The sequence below is a fragment of the Dendrobates tinctorius genome, unplaced genomic scaffold (genome assembly GCF_039654945.1).
Source record: "Dendrobates tinctorius isolate UK_male_01 unplaced genomic scaffold, ASM3965494v1 ptg000128l, whole genome shotgun sequence".
Taxonomy (NCBI): Eukaryota; Metazoa; Chordata; class Amphibia; order Anura; family Dendrobatidae; genus Dendrobates; species Dendrobates tinctorius.
In genome coordinates this window covers 18,415,636-18,436,091 of record NW_027361796.1, presented here as the reverse complement: position 1 = coordinate 18,436,091, position 20,456 = coordinate 18,415,636, and the positions used below count along the sequence as shown (strand labels likewise).

Here is a 20,456-nt window from a genome sequence, read left to right as displayed (position 1 = left end):
TATCTCTGATTTAAGGGCATAAAAATTCAAATTTGGAAAATTGCGAAATTTTCAAAAATATTCGCCAAATTTCCATTTTTTTCACAAATAAACGCAAGTTATATGACTGAAATTTTACCACTAACATGAAGTACAATATGTCAGGAGAAAACAATGTTAGAATCACCGGGATCCATGGAAGCGTTTCAGAGTTATAACCTCATAAAGTGACAGTGGTCAGAATTGTAAAAATTGGCCCGGTCATGAACGTGCAAACCACCCTTGGGGCTTAAGGGGTTAAGTATGTGATTAGCCTCCCATTGCTTAGTGTTCCCATTGGGCCCCAGACCCTGCTAAGTCCTTGTCATCTGCCGTACGTAACCGGATTTACTCAAAATGAAGGGACTGATGTTTTTTAGACCCTGGGTCACTTCCACTGTCAGAGGTGCGGGCATTCTGGTGTCTGATGCCAGTCCCAGCTGGCCAGTTGGGACATACACATAAACAAACACACATACACAGGGAGTTAGGGTACCGTTACACTTAGCGATGCACCAGCGATCCAGACAACGATATGGATCGCTGGTGCCTCGCTAAGTGGTCGCTAGTGGGCTGACACACAGGCAGATCTCACCAGCGACATAGCAGGGGTCGGGGGTCGCTACTTACCTGCCAGACGCGGCGATCTTGACGTCCTCCCGAACGCGTCGTTCATCGGCGCCACAGGAAGCCCAGCAGGAAGTGGCCGACGAAAAACGGCCAAGGACATTCTCGCGCGATCAGCGATGGACAGCGGGGGAGCCGGTCGGAGGTAAGCATCACACATAGCGATATCGCTAGCAATATCGCTATAACGTCACAAAACCAGTGACGTTATAGCGATTATTGCTATGTGTAACGGGCCCTTAAGGCACACAGGAGGAAGACAGCACACAAAGGGGAAGAGCCCCTATCGGAACATCACCCCCCTCCCGATGCGATAGCATCGGGCTTCCATCTAGTATAAAATTATATACTAGATGGTGGCCCGATTCTAACGCATCAGGTATTCTAGAATATGTATGTAGTTAATTTATGAAGATTTAAGAATAATGCAATACATGCGGCAGTGTCTGCGTGCGGCGGTGTAAGTGTGCAGTGGTGTGTGTGAGCGGCGGTGTGGTTGTGTCTGTGTCACCTTGTGGCTTTGTACTCCTGTAGCTGTGTCCTTCTGCGCCTGTGTACCCCTGTGCCTTCTGTCTCCCTCGTGTGCGCTGTCAGTCTGTGCCTGTCTCCCATGTTCCCCATGTCTCTGCCTGTCTCCCATGTTCCCCATGTCTCTGCCTGTGGCCCATATCCCCATGTCTCTGCCTGTGGCCCATATCCCCATGTCTCTGCCTGTCTCCCATGTTCCCCATGTCTCTGCCTGTCTCCCATGTTCCCCATGTCTCTGCCTGTCTCCCATGTTCCCCATGTCTCTGCCTGTGGCCCATATCCCCATGTCTCTGCCTGTGGCCCATATCCCCATGTCTCTGCCTGTGGCCCATATCCCCATGTCTCTGCCTGTGGCCCATATCCCCATGTCTCTGCCTGTGGCCCATATCCCCATGTCTCTGCCTGTCTCCCATGTTCCCCATGTCTCTGCCTGTGGCCCATATCCCCATGTCTCTGCCTGTGGCCCATATCCCCATGTCTCTGCCTGTGGCCCATATCCCCATGTCTCTGCCTGTGGCCCATATCCCCATGTCTCTGCCTGTGGCCCATATCCCCATGTCTCTGCCTGTGGCCCATATCCCCATGTCTCTGCCTGTGGCCCATATCCCCATGTCTCTGGCTGTCCCCCATGTCCCTCTGTGTCTCTGCCTTGTCCCCCTGTCTCTGACTGTGGCCCATATCGCCATGTCCCTGTCTCTGCGTGTCTCCCATGTCCCCCTGTGTCTCTGCGTGGGTCCCATGTCCCCCTGTGTCTCTGCGTGGGTGCCATGTCCTCATGTGTCTGCCTGTGGCACATATCCCCATGTCTCTGGCTGTCCCCCAGTGTCTCTGCTTCCGCACCATGTCCCCCTGTGTGTCTGCCTATGGCTCTGCTGCAGGCACCACCCCCTGTCCTCGGCTCCTGTCCTGTGAGGACATAGGATCCTTGAGTGTACCTCAGTGATGGTGACAGCAGCCGGCGGGTATCCTCTGCTCTGTGTCTCTAGGGTTGAGCCTAGACTGTATGGGCCCCTTCCAGGTCCTAACTGCAGCCCATACAGTCTAGCCGGCTCACTACTCAAGCACCAGACGGCAGAGACACGTGTAATGGCATCTTCTCTTCCTGCCTTTGCCGTCAGAACACGCCCCCCCTGGTATGACACGCCCCCAGAACTAACATCACACCTGGAAGGAGCCCATACAGTCTAGCATATACCCTGCCGTCTGGTGCAGGGAGAGAAGCCTCCATTACACATTGTCTCAGCTCTCTCTCTGGTGCCGGCGTCTGTGAGCAGTGTGGAGTGATGTCAGCGGCATCAGTGACTGACAGGAGGGTTTAGTAAGTAACAGGTTGGCAGTGGTGGATTAAGTGGACTATGGGCCCGGGGCTGTTCATAAAACCTGGGCCCCTGTACCCCCCTTCCCACCTGAGAGCTGCGGTCCCCGTGCGGGAATTGACAGCCGTACGGACCGCAGCACTTGGTTTGCTGCGGGTCCATACGGAAAACCCGCCACCGTTCCACCACGTGTGGACATGGCCTAAAAAGACGTTGCACATAAGCTGTAGGCCTACGGCCAATACGCACAAAATCGCCCAACGTGATCCTGGCCATAGGGGATCCACTTTAATGTCCCCACTTTAATTTGAAGTCCCCTTACTTCATCCATTGCAGTCCCCTATCACCCACTCACTTCATCTGCAGTGCCGCTTCATCATTTGCAGCCCCTTATCCCCCCTTCCATTTCATCATGTGCAGTCCCCTTCCCCCCCAACTTCATGTGCAGCCCCACTACCCCATCATCATGTGCAGTCCCCCTTACCCCCAATTCATCATGTGCAGTCCCCCTTAACCCCAATTCATCATGTGCAGTCCCCCTTAACCCCAATTCATCATGTGCAGTCCCCCTTAACCCCAATTCATCATGTGCAGTCCCCCTTAACCCCAATTCATCATGTGCAGTCCCCCTTACCCCCTAATTCATCATGTGCAGTCCCACTTACCCCTTAATTCATCATGTGCAGTCCCACTTACCCCTTAATTCATCATGTGCAGTTTCCCTTACCCCCAATTCATGTGCAGTCCCACTTACCCCTTAATTCATCATGTGCAGTCCCACTTACCCCTTAATTCATCATGTGCAGTCCCACTTACCCCTTAATTCATCATGTGCAGTCCCCCTTATCCCCCACTTCATCATGTGCAACCCCACTTATCCCCCACTTCATCATGTGCAGCCCCACTCATCCCCCACTTCATCATGTGCAGCCCCACTCACCCCCTTTCATCATATACAGCCCCCAGTCACCCCCCGTCATCATATACAGCCCCCAGTCACCCCCCCGTCATCATATACAGCCCCCAGTCACCCCCCCGTCATCATATACAGCCCCCAGTCACCCCCGTCATCATATACAGCCCCAAGTCACCCCCCTTCATCATATACAGCCCCCAGTCACCCCCCCTTCATCATATACAGCCCCCAGTCACCCCCCCTTCATCATATACAGCCCCCAGTCACCCCCCCCCCCCCATTTAATTCATTTTATAAATAAAAAAAAATAAAAAAAGTTCCCCATACTTACCTCACAGCCGGCTCGCTCCCCAGCAGCGCCTCTGCTTTCAGCAACCTCCGGGACATGTCGGCGCGTGCACGATGACGTCATCGCGCACGCCCGACATCTGACCCGGAAGTACAGCCGGAGCTGAGCAGCCGTCAAGGTGACGGCCGTGCACAGCTCCCGGCCCCTCATAGAATGTGACGCGGGCGGCTGTCTGCTGCCGGCGGCGTCACAGGCAGCACAGGGCACGGCCGGCCCTGTACAGGTGCTGGGGGAGCGGTCCGGGTGGCATTTGCCTCTCTGCCACCCGGCCCAGCTCACCCCTGCCCCTGCCCCTGGGCCCCCAAAAAACCTTGGGCCCGGGGCGACCGCCCCATCCGCCCCTATTAAGATCCGCCATTGCAGGTTGGTGTATTCTTAGATGTTTGGTTGATGGGGGCTGATACTTGGGGCTAACTAGTGGGATTTGGGTGCTTATCTGGGAGCTGTTGAGCTTCCGAGGGAGGGGTGATTAATGCACGCTGATGGGGGCTGGTTGGGTCCGGGGGGGGGTTTAATGCATGCTTACAGGGTCTATTTGGGGTCCAAGGGGGGGGGGGTTAATGCACGCTTACGGGGTCTGTTTAGGGTCCGGAGGGGTTAAAGCTTGCTTGTGGGGTCTGCTTGGGCTCCCAGGGGGGGTTAATGCATGCTTGCAGGGTCTATTTGGGGTCCAGGCTGGTTAATGCATGCTTGTGGGGTTTGTTTGGGTAGGGGGGGTAGGGGTTAATGCACCCTTACAGGTCTGTTTGGGGTTCGGGGGGTTAATGCATGCTTGTGGGGTCTGTGGGGGGCTTGGGGTATAATGCACACTTGTGGGGTCTGGTTGTACCTCGAGGAATACTAATGCATGCTTGTGGGGTCTGTTTCGGGCAGGGGGGTGGGGGTACTAATGCACGCTTGTGGTGTCTGGTTGTACTTTGGGGGGTACTAATGCATGCTTGTGGGGTCTGTTTTTGGGGCAGGGGGGTGGGGGGTTAATGCACGCTTGTGGTGTCTGGTTGTACTTTGGGGGGTACTAATGCATGCTTGTGGGGTCTGTTTTTGGGGCAGGGGGGTGGGGGGTTAATGCACGCTTGTGGGGTCTGGTTGTACTTGGGGGGGGTACTAATGCATGCTTGTGGGGTCTGGTTGGGGGTGGGGGGGGTTAATGCACGCTTACGGGTCTGGTGGGGTCCGGGGGGGGTTAGTGCATGCTTGTGGGGTCTGGTTGGGGGAGGGGGGATAATGTATGCTTGTGGGGTCTGGTTGGGGCAGGGGGGGTGGGGGATTAATGCACGCTTGTGGAGTCTGGTTGTACTTCGGGGGGGTACTAATTCATGCTTCTGGGCTCTGTTTGGGGCAAGGGGTGGGGGTTAATGCACGCCTCTGGGGTCTGTTTAGGGCAGGGGGTGGGGGTTAATGCACGCTTGTGGGGTCTGGTTGTACGTCTGGGGTACTAATGCATGCATGTGAGGTCTGCTTTGTGCTCCCAGGGGGGTTAATGCATGCTTGCGGGGTCTGTTGGGTAAGGGGGGTGGGGGTTAATGCACACTTGGGTCTGCTTGGTCTCCCAGGAGGGTTGTGGGGTCTGTTTGGGTCGGGGGGATTAATGCACGTCTGCAGGGTCTGGTTGGGTCTCCGGGGGGTGTTAATGCACGCTCCTGGGGCCTGGCTGGGTACCGGGGGGTTAATGCGTGCTTGTGGCGTCTGGTAGTCCCGGGAGAGGGGGGTTAATGATGCACGCTTGGGGTGTCTGGTAGTCCCGGGAGAGGGGGGTTAATGATGCACGCTTGGGGTGTCTGGTAGTCCCGGGAGAAGGGGGTTATTGATGCACGCTTGGGGTGTCTGGTAGTCCCGGGAGAGGGGGGTTAATGATGCACGCTTGGGGTGTCTGGTAGTCCCGGGAGAGGGGGGTTAATGATGCACACTTGGGGTGTCTGGTAGTCCCGGGAGAGGGGGGGTTAATGATGCACGCTTGGGGTGTCTGGTAGTCCCGGGAGAGGGGGGTTAATGATGCACGCTTGGGGTGTCTGGTAGTCCCGGGAGAGGGGGGTTAATGATGCACGCTTGGGGTGTCTGGTAGTCCTTGGAGAGGGGGGTTAATGATGCATGCTTGTGGGGTCTGGTTGGGGGTAATGCACGCTTGTGGGCTCTGGTTGTACTTCGGGGGGTTGTGAATGCATGCTTGTGGGGTCTGCTTGGGCTCCCAGGAGGGTTAATGCACGCTTGCCGTGTCTGGTTGGGTTCCGGGGGGGGTTAATGCACGCTTGCCGTGTCTGGTCGAGTCCCAAGGGGGGTTAATGCACGCTTGCCGTATCTGGTCGAGTCCCGGGGGGGTTAATGCAAGCTTGCTGTGTTTGGTTGGGGGGGGGGGGGGGGGGAGAGTTAATGCACACGCTTGCTGGGTTGGGTAGTCCCGGGGGGGGTTAATGCACGCTTGTGGGTTCTGTTTGGGTCCTGAGGGGGGGGTTAATGCACATTTGTGATGTCTGGTTGGGTTCCCGGTGGATTAATGCATGCTTTTGGGTTCTGGTTGGATCCCATGGGTGGTTAATGTACACTTGTGGGTTCTGTTTGGGTTTCCGGCGGGATTAATGCATGCTTGTGGGGTCTGGGTGGGCTCCTCACTGTGGGGGGGGGATTAGTGCACGTTTTTGTGGTTTGGTGGGCTCCAGGGAGGGTTAATGCATGCTTTTGGGGTCTAGTTGGGCACCGGGGGGGTTAATTCACGTTTGCGGGGTCTGGGTGGACCCTGCATTAACCCACTCCAGAAGCCCACAAGATCCCACAAGCGCGGAGGGTTTAATGCAAGCTTGTGTGTCTGGTTGGGCTCACGGGGAGGGGGTTAATGCATGCTTTTGTGGTCTGGTGGGCTCCTTGGGGGTCTAATGCAGGGCCCAACCAGACCTCTCAAGTGTGCATTAACCCTCCCTCAGGGCCCTACCAGACCCCACAAGCATGCATTATCCCCAGTAGCCCCCCCCCCCCGGGGACAAACAGACCCTACAAGCGTGCATTAACTCCTCCTGGTCTGGTTGGGATCTTGGGACGGGGGGAATTTAATGCACAATTGTGGTGTCTGAGTGTCTTGACTTGATGCTTGGGCAACGGGGCTGGTCTGCATCTGTTGTGACTTAAAAGGGGGGGGGAATTGATTTTGGGGTAGGCGCTCGACTGGTAGGGCTTTTTGATTGGCGAAGAGGTGCCATACTTGGGGGGGACATCCGACGGGGGTTTATGATGGGGAAGTTGGACACCCGATGGGAGGGGGTGGGACGTCCGATGAGGTTTATGCTGGGGAGGGGTCAGAGGTGGAAATCCGATGAGGTTTTATGCGGATGGTGGATGTCCAATGACAGTTTTATGCTGGGAATGGCATCCAATAAGGGCAAAGGCTTAAGGAGGGGTGGACGTCCCATGAGGGTTTATGCTTGTGGGTGGGGACGTCCGACGGGGGCTTTATTCTGGCGTTGGACGTCCGACGGGGGCTTTATTCTGGCGTTGGACGTCCGACGGGGGCTTTATTCTGGCGTTGGACGTCCGACGGGGGCTTATGCTTAAGGGGGTGGACGTCCGGCGAGGGTTTATGCTTAAGGGGGTGGACGTCCGGCGAGGGTTTATGCTTAAGGGGGTGGACGTCCGGCGAGGGTTTATGCTTAAGGGGGTGGACGTCCGGCGAGGGTTTATGCTTAAGGGGGTGGACGTCCGGCGAGGGTTTATGCTGGGGGGGTGTTTGGATGTCCAACGGGGGCTTATGCTTGGGGGCGTGTGGACGTCTGATGGGGTTAATGCTGTGGGGAAGGGGCGTCCGGTGGGGGGTTTAAGCTGGGGTGGCATCTGTTGGGGGGGTGTTGCTTGGGGGTGGAGGGTGCATGATGGGGATTTATGCTTGAGCGGGCGTCTGATGGGGATTTACGCTTGGGGAAGGGGGCATTTGGGCTTATCCTGTGGGTGTGGGGAGGACTCCCATGCAGTGACCGGGCAGGTACCCAGGGGACCGCCATCAGGGTTCCTGAGGGAACGATACCGGGAGAACAGTAAAGGGAGAGATTTGACTGAAGTTGTCAGGGAAACAGGGGGCGCGCTGAAGTGGCAGTTGACAGAGCAGGACAACATACAGGAAGCAGTGTGAGACAGAGGACCGAGGGAGCAGACTGTGTTGTGGAGAGACCGACAGGGCCCTGTGAAAGGAAAGCTACCGACTAGTGACACGTGAGAGCCTTGCACCGGCGGCCGCTTCCCTCATACGGTCACATACAGCCACCCCCGCTGTTTCCCATCCTGCTGTGATAGGTCCACGACCTCCACGACTAGAGACTATTCCTTTACAGCGATCAGGACACTGCCCCCTTGCCTTCTCCCACAGCTGCGGCCCTGTCATCACCAGCCCCAGGGGGCGCCACCTCGCTACAGGCGGCAGTAGAGGCCCCTGTCCGGTTTGCTGAGGGACTCTGGGCAGAGACTGGTGAACGGTTACATTTGGAGACTGCATCATCACTGCGCCCCACCGGCACCGTTTCTTCCGGGCCTGTTGCGCCCCACCGGCACCGTTTCTTCCGGGCCTGTTGCGCCCAGTTTCATCCAGGAGTATCGAGGCGTCAAGGCAGCCGCATCAGCGTCCTCTACGCGGCCACGCCTGTGAACCTGACACCCCTGGAAGGATAAGTTTACTATAGTAGATAAGGACCCCCAGTTTAGTCATACGTGGCCTATAGCACCCCGGGCAAACCGGGTTAGTCGCATCCATAATAAGAAAGTGTTGTTAGGTTTGTTGAGTCCCTGCGTGGACTGGTTATTGTTAACCCCCTTTGTTTGCTCAATATAGCTACAGTTTATAAAAGTTGTTTCCACAAACCACACTCAGTCTCGTGCCTCATCGCTGCATCCTGCGAACCTGCTGAACCCTACATGGGGTCCACTGATTAGTGTGAGGTGGAGGTTTATGATTGGACGAGGGGGGTTACCCTGTGTGGCCCTCTGGTTGGTGTGCGGGGTGGTTAATGCTTCATTGGGGCACACAAAAAACCTGTGGTTGTATGCTGCTTATGCTAGGAGGGTACACCAACTGGCATGAAGCTAATCCGTTTTAGCTTAGTGTCAGTAGGAGGCAGACATGGGTCCGGACCACCCAGGCTGGTTTCTGCCTTAGGTCTTGATTTTTTTATTAATGATTTCCCTTTTTCTTTCAGATATGGCTTTTAAGGGCGACAGAGTGGAGTTATCACTCTGATCTCCCACCTAGAATTGTCACTACCATATCATCTGTGGTCTACGAGGCAGAGCCCTAACACATCAAGAGTGTTTGCGGTCTTCCGGCGGACAGTCCTTGCCACTAATCCCCTACCCTCTCTCCCCCCCAGAGCCAGATAGAGTAGGGAGGGAAGACAAATCCGTTACCTGCCAGTCGCCCGAAAGTCTGTGTAAAGGTTAGGATTTGAAATCTTCAGGACAGGTATATCCTACCAGGCAGTGAGCGGGCTCCATTAAAAAAAATGAAGGGACAAGACAAAGATGTCCTAATTTTAACCTGAGCAATATGGACATCTCCTGGGGAAACCTTCTTATTCATGTGGCCTCCACGTTTGACAGAGGCTCCTGCGACCCTACTCTTAAAAACAAAAAAAAAAAAAAAAAAATCCATGCTCTCGTCTAGCCTCTGGTGGCTGGGCCACACCGCCAGCGCCCTGAACAATCATGCACGCCAACTTTCTAGTGCTTCCTGCCCTCTACCTATCAGGGTAAGAGTACTTTTCTTCTGCAACAGAAGACTAAATTCCTGCTTCCCAAGAGGTGCACAGTGCAATTGTGGTTGTTTTGGAAATGTTCAGTTTAAAAAAAGCAACCAACAGGACAATTCTCCTACCTGCCTGGAAAAGAGACCTTCCTTCAGGCTCAACCCCCTCCTGACGTCCACAAACCCACAAGCGCTGGTCTACTATGCCTGGATCTAGCAGACTCCCTTTGGCATGACGGGGCGTTCCCACCTTGGATGTCTCTCAGGGTTGGCTGCCGTCTCCTTCACTATTCAAGACTGGTATTATGATATCTGGTCCTAGACACCGGAAGCAGGCCTCTGGGGGCCGAGCTACAGACCCATCAGTCCTGCACCAACAGCATATTACAGTTGTACAATACATAAGAAATGCATTGCATGAAACAAGCAAAAGTTTTCAATGCAAAAAAATGCACTTTTATAAAATTAGAAAGGTGTGTGTGTGTGTGTGTGTGTGTATAATATGTGTTATTTAGCCAATATTTCTGTAAGTAAAAGTCTGAGATTTCTGTGGGAAATCTTAATTTGTTCCTCTTAAACTGGTTCTGAATGTAAATAAAACATTGCTCTGATTTAAGTCTCCATGTTGTAATTTAGCCTTTTATTTTCCTCTTCGCCACGACAGCACCCACTGAGAGAGGGGATCCGCCCCCGGAACAGGAAACCTACAGAGAGATAAATGGGGCGGTCCCCCTCGCTCCCTCAGTTTTGGTTTCCTGTTCCTGGAAAGGAACCCGCAGAAGAGGATTCCTGGTCTGGTAGCCGCCTGCGTGCAGAATATGAGCAGCAGGGGCCCCAGGACTGGAGGCAGCGTCGGGCAGAGAGAGGTGTATTTCCCCCCCCCCCCAGAGCTGGTAATGCAGGTGAGGCTGGAGGTGACAGTGGTGCCAAGGCTCACTGGGGGAGGGGACATGGCTATACCCCCCCCCCCCAAGGGGGCAGGCGCATTACAAATCCCATTTGGGCATACTGGGCCACGCCCCCCCCCCGAAAGGCAGAAGAGCTCGAGCGTGCGTGCTGAGCAGCGCCACCGGGAGTCATACCTGCGGCAGGGGGTTAATGTGAGGAGGACCCCGTGCGTTGATGGCGGGGCGCAGATACGCGGTGGGCATCGCCGGCCGCATCACTAATCGCTGTGACCGAGCGTTCCCCAGGAGAGGCAACCTGGAAGTGGTAGAAGGACTTCCGGGGTCAGGACAGGAGGCAGAGACTGTGGGACAACGCATGCGCAGTAGAGAGAGAAAAAAAAAAAAAAGGGAGCAGCTATAGCAAAGGCTTTAAAAGGAAGCCACAGACACAGCGCTAGTGCGCAGTCATGTCGTCCTTAGATGACCCAGCTTCGCTCCCGTTAGGTCAGCCAGTGGAATCCCCACATGGCAGTAGACAGAGCAGTGCTACAAGGAGAAGCAGTAGCACCAGAAAAAGTGGCAGCTCCAGGAAGGAATCTAGTGGACCTTCCAGGCAAGATGAGCCCTTAGAGAAAAAACGCAAAGAAAAGAAGTCGTCCCATGCCTCGCCTCAGCCTGGGTCGCGGACACCGCAGCCGGTAGTTTGCTGACGAAACTCACGGGTGAGTGTTTTTTGGTCAGAATAAATAATTGATGGCCTTCTCTTTCTGGTCCATACCCCCTTTAGGCTAAAAGAACGGAGAAGGCGAAACAGAGAGTGTGCCTTATGTTCTCAGCCCCTCCCAGACGGCCACCCTAAGAGATTATGCCAATCGTGTATTGAGGAGGCCTTACAGGAGGAATCCTCACGAAAGAAGGAGGATATCCGGGCAATGATAAGAGAGGAGCTACGGGCCTTAGGCGGTTCCAGTAGTTTAGGGGGTCACTCCTCCGTGAGAGAAATATGTTCGCCAAGAGGAGGAGCCTCGCTGGCGTCAAAGTCGCCGTCAGGAACCGGGGAACTAGATTCCGATAAGTCCCAGGAATACCTTTCCTCAGAGGACGAGGACCAGACGTGTTTCCCCACGGACAATGTCAGTAATTTAGTGAAGTCTGTCCGAAACACCATGGGGTTGCCAGAGAGTAAGGACCCCAAGACCCCTCAAGACATGTTTGCGGGCATTTCCCGTAGAAAGGTCCGGGCATTCCCAGTGGTCCCGGCTGTAAAAGAGCTAGTTAAAAGGGAGTGGGAGAAACAAGGTCAGAGAACCTTCCTCCCCTTAACGTCAAAGCGTAAGTACCCCTTTGACGATGAGGAGTTAACAGCCTGGTCGAGAGCCCCCAAGGTGGATGCAGCAGTGGCCTCTACCTCTCGTAGATCCTCCTTGCCGGTAGAGGATTCGGGAACTTTGGCTGATTCTTTGGATCGTAAAACAGATACATTCCTTAAAAGATCTTGGGAAGCATGTATGGCAGCCTTTAAGCCCGCAATAGCAGCCACGTGCACGGCAAGATCAATGTTGGTGTGGCTGAATGACTTAGAGGACAATATTAAGAATGGAGTAGCTAAGAATAGACTCCTTTCCTCTATGCCCCTCATTAAGGGAGCAGCGGCCTTCCTCTCCGACTCCTCCGCGGACTCTCTCCGGTTATCGGCTAGAGCGGCAGGACTGACCAATGCAGGCAGGAGGGCCTTATGGTTGAAGGGGTGGAAAGGAGACACACAAACAAAGACTAGACTGTGTGCTATACCCTGCCAGGGTAAGTACCTGTTTGGCACGGTACTGGATGAGATTTTGACAAAAGCGGGGGAGAGGAAGAAGGGTTTTCCTAACCCGTATGTTCCGTTTAACAGGAGGGCCTACAGGAAGCCGCCGTTTGGTAAAAAGAAGGACTTTAGACCCCAGGACCGCTGGGGAAATAAGGACCCCAAACAAAGGGGCAACCTATTCGGGAAACGTCCCTTCAGGGGAGACAGATCCCGATAAAACCATTACACCGGTAGGTGGCAGGCTATTAAAATTCAGCCGCCAATGGGAGAAGGTGACATCAAACCCATGGGCCATAAATATTGTGTCATCAGGCCTAAAATTAGAATTTGTTCGGCATCCACCGAACTCCTTCCTATTGACTTCTATGAAGTCCCGGACACAGCAGGAAGCACTGGAGATGGAGATTGCAGTACTGCTAACTAAACAGGTCCTAGTAGAGGTCCCAGGGGACGAAATAGGAATGGGCTTTTATTCTCCTCTATTTTTAGTCCCAAAACCAGATGGCTCTTTTAGGACCATAATAAATTTAAAGAAGCTTAATACCTTCTTAAAGCTGAGGTCGTTTAAAATGGAGTCGATAAAGTCTGCAATAAAGCTTTTGTTCCCCAGGTGTTCTATGGCAGTCTTGGACCTAAAGGACGCATATTACCATCTCCCCATATATCGTGGGCACCAGAGGTTCCTGCGGGTAGCAGTCTGGTTCAAAGGTCGGATTCAGCATTTCCAGTTTGCGGCAATGCCATTCGGACTATCCATGGCTCCTCGGGTATTTACAAAATTGATGCTGGAGGTGATGTCGTATGTAAGGCTGAATGACACCCTAGTTATCCCTTACTTAGACGACCTACTCATAGTAGGAAAGTCTGTTTCACAGTGCGAAGCCAGAATAGCTAAGATTATCTCATCCCTAAAAACACTAGGCTGGCTAATTAACTGGGAGAAGTCCAGGCTAGAACCAGTAACCTGTCAGAGGTTTCTAGGCCTGCAAGTAGACTCCGTAACTGAGGAATGTTTTCTGCCACACGCCAAAGTGATAGCCATAATCAACAAGATACGGAATACTACAGGAAGACCTGTAATATCATTGAGACAGGGTATGTCCTTGCTGGGGTCCCTGATATCGTGCATTCCAGCGGTGCAATGGGACCAGTTCCACTCCAGAGAACTACAGTGGGCTATTCTGCAGGAAACAGACTGCAGGGGAGGTTGGAGGGGAAGATGTCCCTATCGCCCGACGTGGTTGAATCCCTAAAATGGTGGTTAAATCCTTCCAATTTATCGAAGGGAGCGCAATGGTGGGTGACTCCCTCCAAAATACTCACCACGGATGCCAGCCCCTTAGGTTGGGGGCCCCCATCTAGAGGAGCACATGGTACAAGGCTGGTGGCGTAATGATGAAATAGAGACCTCCTCTAATGTAAAGGAGCTAACAGCGATTTTCTATGCGATATCTCATTTTCTCCCGCAGTTAAGGGGCGCCCACGTAAGAATCCAGACAGACAATACCACCGCAGTGGCCTATATAAACCGGCAAGGAGGCACGCGGTCAGTGCCACTGATGTCTATCGCAGGAAAGATCCTGGAAATGGCCGAGGTACATCTTCTCTCCTTGTCAGCACTCCATATAAGAGGAGTAGACAACTCCCGAGCAGACTATCTCAGTCGCCAAGCCCTATATCAGGGCGAGTGGGTCCTCAGCAGGCACGTCTTCGAAATGATAGCGTCAGAATGGGGCAGACCAGAGATAGACCTATTCGCGACCAGAGCCAACAGGCGCGTAAGAAGGTTTGCTTCACTCTACAGGTCAGACAACCCAGACATTCTAGATGCCCTCCAAGCACCCTGGACATTCCAGCTAGCCTATGCCTTCCCTCCAATGGTTCTACTACCAACAGTAGTCAGGAAGATAAGACAGGAGAGAGCGAGGGTCATCTTGATAGCCCCTTTTTGGCCAAAAAGACCGTGGTTTTCATGGCTGAGAGCCATGTCAGTAACCGACCCGTGGATCCTGCCGCTGCACCAGAATCTTCTCTCGCAGGGACCCTGCTACCATCCACAGGCCAAAGCCCTGCACCTAGCGGCCTGGAATTTGAAAGGGAGCTACTGAGGCAGAAAGGTTTCTCAAAGAACCTAATCAATACCCTGCTGCAAAGTAGGAAGGAGTCCACAACAAAAATATATGCTAAAGTGTGGAAAAAGTTCCTGGCCTTTCACCCAGCAAAACTAGCCGGTGAAGTACCCATTACGGCCATTCTAGAATTTCTGCAAAGAGGCCGAGAGTTAAGGCTCTCGGTAAGCACGCTAAAGGTCCACGTGTCAGCCCTAGGAGCCCTATTTAACTATAACGTGGCAGCAAATAGATGGGTGACCCGTTTCATCTCAGCTTGTCAACGCTCAGAACCGGTGCATATTCCTCAGCTACCAGCATGGAACCTTACTCTAGTTTTGGATGCTTTCACTCAGGCACCATTTGAGCCCATAAGCTCAGCATCAGTGAAGTGCCTCTCTTTAAAAACTGCTACGCTAGTAGCCTTAGTATCGGCTAGAAGAGTGAGTGATCTTCACGCTCTATCAGTAGACCATCCGTTCCTGTCAATAACACGAGACAGTCTGATTTTAAAGACAGACCCATCCTACCTTCCAAAACGGGCAACTAAATTTCATAGATCTCAGGAGATATACCTACCTTCCTTCCATGAGAACCCGTCAACACAAGACGAGGTGAAATATCACACTTTAGATGTGAAAAGAGCAGAGCTAGCCTACCTAGATAGGACCAGTCCCTGGAGGCAGAGTAGGTCTCTTTTTGTCTCCTTCCAGGGTAGCAGGAAGGGGTCTGCAGTTACATCAGGCACGATATCCAGATGGATTAGAGATGCGATCACAATGGCATATTTGGCAAAAGGAGAAGACCCTCCACTGGGGATTAAGGCGCACTCTACTAGAGCCATATCATCCTCCTGGGCCGAGAGAGCGAACGTCCCAATTGAACAAATATGTAAGGCTGCAACCTGGTCTTCTCCGTCTACCTTTTATAGTCACTATAGACTAGATTTGTCCTCTACCGAGGATCTAACTTTTGGTAGATCAGTCCTTAACACTGTGTGCCCTCCCAAGTGATTATCTCTGGAAATCTCTCAGTGGGTGCTGTCGTGGCGAAGAGGAAAAACCGGATTACTTACCGGTAATACTCTTTTGTAGAGTCCACGACAGCACCCGTTCACTTCCCTCCCGTAAAGACTTTCTTTCACACATGGGTCTCCTTGGTGGTGGAGATTATAAGTTAAGTTAGATATGTGATTAAACTTAGTAAGCATAAAAAGCTACATAGGGGTAAGATAGATGAATCGCCCAAACAAATTGACTAAAACATGTATGGCGGTTCCTCCGTTGTTCTCGGTAACACAAACTGAGGGAGCGAGGGGGACCGCCCCATTTATCTCTCTGTAGGTTTCCTGTTCCGGGGGCGGATGCCCTCCCTCAGTGGGTGCTGTCGTAGACTCTACAAAAGAGTATTACCGGTAAGTAATCCGGTTTTCATGCATGGACAAGCCCATCATGCATCTGTGTAACACATGGAAGGTACTGTAATAACTGGGTTAGGCTTGTTTCACACTAGCGTATCTATACGCAGCGCACGGCGCCCCCTCCGGTCATCTCCTTTTACTATCGCACATCGCTGCATGCGATCTGCACACCCTATCTTTAGCATAGGGTGCGCAGACCGTGCTCTAGTAGGATTTTGTGTGCGCTGCGCTCTTTTGACGGTGCGCCGAGCGCACCAAAATGCAACATAGTGCGTTCGGCGCACTGTCAAAAGGGCGCAGAGCATGCAAAATGCTACTAGCGCACGGTCTGCGCACCCTATGCTAAACATAGGGTGCGCAGATCGCATGGTGCGATAGTAGGAGGAGATAACCAGAGGGGCGTGGCAGGGGCGGGGCTTAGCGGCTCCGTGCGCTGCGTGTAGATACGCTAGTGTGAAACTAGCCTTAGGTAAACCACTTTTGAGACAGTGAAGTTCACTTGTACAAGCTGCATAGATGTAAGCCTGCCTAAAGGGAACATGTCACCAGGATTCCCCATAAAAAACGATACAATATGGTGTGCATAGAGCGTGGAAGCGCACGTTCACACTGGCCACTGAACAGAAAAAAAAAAAACACAAACATGATTGAATACCCTGAAGTAAATAGCATAGTGCATGAAAATAATATAGGGGATTTAGTTAACATGTTCTTTATTAAAAAAAAAAAAAAAAGCCAAAGCCATCCCACCACTTCACGGTGACATAATTGGGACAGTCCTAACTAATATTAAAAACCTTACTGTTTTGTCCTGTGTCTTGCTTGTGGATAAGGACTGAGAAGGATTAGGCCCAAATAGTGGACACACCGGAATGGGAAAGCCACATCAATAGATAAAGGTTTTTAATATTAGTTATCACTGTCCCAATTAGGGTCACTGTGAAGTGGTAGGATGGCTTATGGCTTTTGCATTTTTTTTTTTTTTAAATCGAGCGTGTTAACCAAGTACCTTATATTTTCATGCATTATTGCGGTTTATTTACTACAGGGTCTTCAATCATTGTTTATGCGCCCTCCCCGTATAAAGTACTACCACCACCTGTATGTCGCCATATACAGCATTCTAGAATGCTGTATATATAGTACTACCACTACCTGTATGCCCTCTATGTACAGCATTTTATAAAGCACGTCCACTATCTGAATGCCCTTATATATACACAACATTCTAGAGTGCCAATCTGCATAACTTTTTTTTTTTTTCCATTAGATTTGCCTGCGGGGCAGTCCCATCCAATGGGCTTCGCTAGTCTTAATCTGGTGCCTCCTCCTAATCCTTTGAGTCGATGATGCATCCTAAGTCCATCCACACAGTGTCTTCCATCGCGCTCCGGTGCAGACTTACTTCTCTCTGCGCTTTGTGATCGGCAGGGCAGAGACGTGTTCCTGCACAGAAGCGTCATGGGGGAGGTTGTGTGGATGATGTAGGATGCATCATCCACGGGAAGGAGGACTGTACTGGAAGAACAGTGACAAACATACCAGACTGCCCCGTAGGTGAGTATAAGATGTTATTCACATTTGCCTCAGGAGCACACGTGAGGACGTTTCGAGACTACCCGCCAGACATCAGACCACATGGGAGAACATTCCTACGTTGTGCCTGCCATCCCTCAAAGTGGCACAGAAAGCAGAGTAGAAAGTTGGTCAATGTATTTTAACCCCTTCATGACCAAGCCTATTTTGACCTTAATGACCAGGCCATTTTTTGCAATTGTGACCATTGTCCCTTTATGAGATAACTCTGGATCGCTTCAACAGATCCTAGCGATTCTGAGATTATTTTTTCGTGACATATTGGGCTTCATGTTAGTGGTAAATTTAGGTCGATAATTTTTGCGTTTATTTGTGATAAAATCAGAAATTTGGCGATAACATTTCCTACATGTCTACTTTACATCAGCACAATTTTGGAAAGAAAATTTTTTTTTTGTTAGGAAGTTATAAGGGTTAAGGCTGTGTGCACACGCTGCGGATTTTGCTGCGGTTCCGCAGCGGTTTTGGCCGCTGCGGACCCGGTGTACAGTACCATGAGTCCCTAGGGGAATCAAAAACCGCAATGCAGACGGTGTGGAATTTTCCGCGCGGATTATCTGCAGTTTTCAATCCGCAGAAATAATTGACATGTCAATTCTTTCTGTGGATTCTGCTGCGGTTTGCCATCTCCTCCATTGAGGAAATGAAAAACCTCAGGGCAAAACCGCAGAGCAATCCGCAGGTATTTTGACCTGCGGATTTTACAAAATCCGCACCTAATCTGCAGCGTGTGCACACAGCCTAAAAGTTGACCAGTGATTTAATCATTTTTACAACCAAATAAATTTTTTTTTTTTTTTTTTTTTTTTTTTTTAGGGACCACCTCACATTTGAAGTCACTTTGAGGGATCTATATGGCAGAAAATACCCAAAAGTCACACCATTCTAAAAACTGCACCCCTCAAACTAGATTCAGGAAGATTAACCCTTCAGGTGCTTCACAGGAACTAAAGCAACATGGAAGGAAAAAATGGACATTTTAATTTTTCCCAAAAAAATTTTCTTAGCATTTTTTTTTTTTTTATTTGCACATGGGCAACAGGATAAAATGGATCCTACAATTTGTTGGGCAATTTCTCCTGAGTACATGGATACCTGTTTAGGTGCTCAGAAGGGAAGGAGCGCCATTTGACTTTTTGAATGGAAAATTAGCTCCAATCGTTATTGGACGCCATGTCACGTTTGGAGAGCCCCTGTGTGCCTAAACATTAAAAAAAACCCACAAGTGACACCATTTTGGAAACTAGACCCCTTAAGTAACTTATCTAGATGTCTGGTGAGCACTTTGAAACCCCCAGTGCTTTACAAAAGTTTATAACAGAGCAGTGAAAATAAAAAATCATTTTTTTCCTCAAATTATTTTTTAGCACGCTATTTTTTATTTTCCTAAGGGTAATAGGAGAAATTAGCCCCCCAAAGCTGTTGTGCAATTTTTTCTGAGTACACTAAAACCCCATATGTTGGGGTAAACCACTGTTTGGGCACACGGGGCTTGGAAGGAGGGAGCACCGTTTGACTTCTTGAACGCAAAATTGGCTGGAATCAATGGTGGCACCATGTCGCGTTTGGAGACCTCCTGATGTGCCTAAACAGTAGAAACCCCTCAATTCTAACTCCAACCCTAAACCCAATACACCCCTAACCCCAACACACCCCTAACCCTAATTCCAACCCAAACCCTAGTTGCACCCTAATTCCACCCTAACCCTATTTCCAACCCTAACCCTAATGGAAAAAAAAATATTTTCTTTATTTCATTATGTGTGCCTACCTATGGGGGTGATAAAGGGGGGGGGGGTTATTTACTTTTTATTTTACTTTAATCGCTGTGAAAGTTTATCACAGTGATCAAAATGAATGAAATCTGCAGCAGCAGATTCCGGCGGGTGCACTAACGCATGTGCCCGCCCTTTTCTAAGATGATGGCGCCCATGATGCGGGACCGCGGGACACCGGATCAGCACTCGGAAAGGTACCGGGGGGTGGGGGGAGCAGGTGATGACAGCAGCGGGGGGCAGATCGCCCCCATTAACCGTGGGGGGGGGGGGGGGAGGTCAGATCGGTGTCTCCAGCCATGTCCGATGCTACTGAAGCATCGGCCGTGGCTGGTTTGTAATGTTTCGTCAAATTTCACTGATGAAATATTACTATCGCTCTGATTGGCTGTTTCACTTTTAACAGCCAATGAGAGTGATCGTAGCCATGTGGGGGCGAAGCCACCCCCCTGTAGTGAAGTACAAAGCCCCCTGTATTTGTGGGTCGGGTGACCTTTCATTGACCCTGGTCACCCGACCCGCAGGGGGGCTTTAAATCTATGACAGCATATGCGTCATTGGTCAGATTGGCACCGACTTTCAGTTTACGCTGTCACTGGTCGGGAAGGGGTTAAGTCACTACTTGGGGGTCATTACTGTATATGCAGGAGATGTGGTGGGTACATACTTCATATAAAGATCTGTGTGGCCCGGTACTGTACAGTGATGTGAAATACTTTTTGCCCACCTCTCCTGATTTTTGTACTCTCTTGCATGTTTGTCATACTTAAATGTTTCAGTGTAACAAACAAATTAAAATATTTGACAAAGATAGCACAAAATTAAATTTGTAAATGAAGGTGTGACGTCTGCCTGCGGTCTGGGCTGCAGCCAGACAACACCCCGAGAAACACTGATACCCTTTACCCCTATACAGGGATCTGGATTTATAGCAGAGCCCAGGAGGCGCTGTCTGAATAGGAGCAATGACCAGAGCAGGACGGTCGCCAGAAAGGTGTTCCAATACAGGACACAGAGGCAATGATATCCGAGACTAAACCAGTCGGGCAGAAATGGTATAGAAACAGTAGACAGTAGCAGAGTCGGATTCCAGGCCGAAGCCATAGTCATAAACCAGGAGAGTCGCAGAGGTACAGAATCGTTAGGCAGGAGCAGGGTCAGAAGTCCAGGCAAAAGTCAGAGTCAGTCAAACAGTAATTCACACAGTAACACAGGGGAACCAAGAATATATCCGGCGGCCTGCAAGAGCAGTCCCAAGGTATTTGAGGGATCAGGTCATCCCTCACAGGCTGTCATCCCTCACAGGATGTCATCCGGACCGCCCCCAGGACCAGGCTGGATGGTGATGCACCAGCCCCTTCATGACTGACCGAGGAGCGAAGCCTGCGTCCAG

The 20,456-nt window shown here is 51.4% G+C and overlaps 1 long non-coding RNA gene across 1 annotated transcript in view; it reads right to left on the bottom strand.

The window, feature by feature from the left end:
- Nucleotides 1-2,807, bottom strand: part of LOC141047575 (uncharacterized) — a 149,734-nt gene extending 146,927 nt beyond the window's left edge. Inside the window, exon 1 of the long non-coding RNA XR_012219837.1 lies at nt 2,109-2,807. This is a non-coding gene — a long non-coding RNA (uncharacterized lncRNA). The remainder of the gene's footprint in view (nt 1-2,108) is intronic.
- Between the last annotated feature and the right edge of the window lie 17,649 nt (nt 2,808-20,456).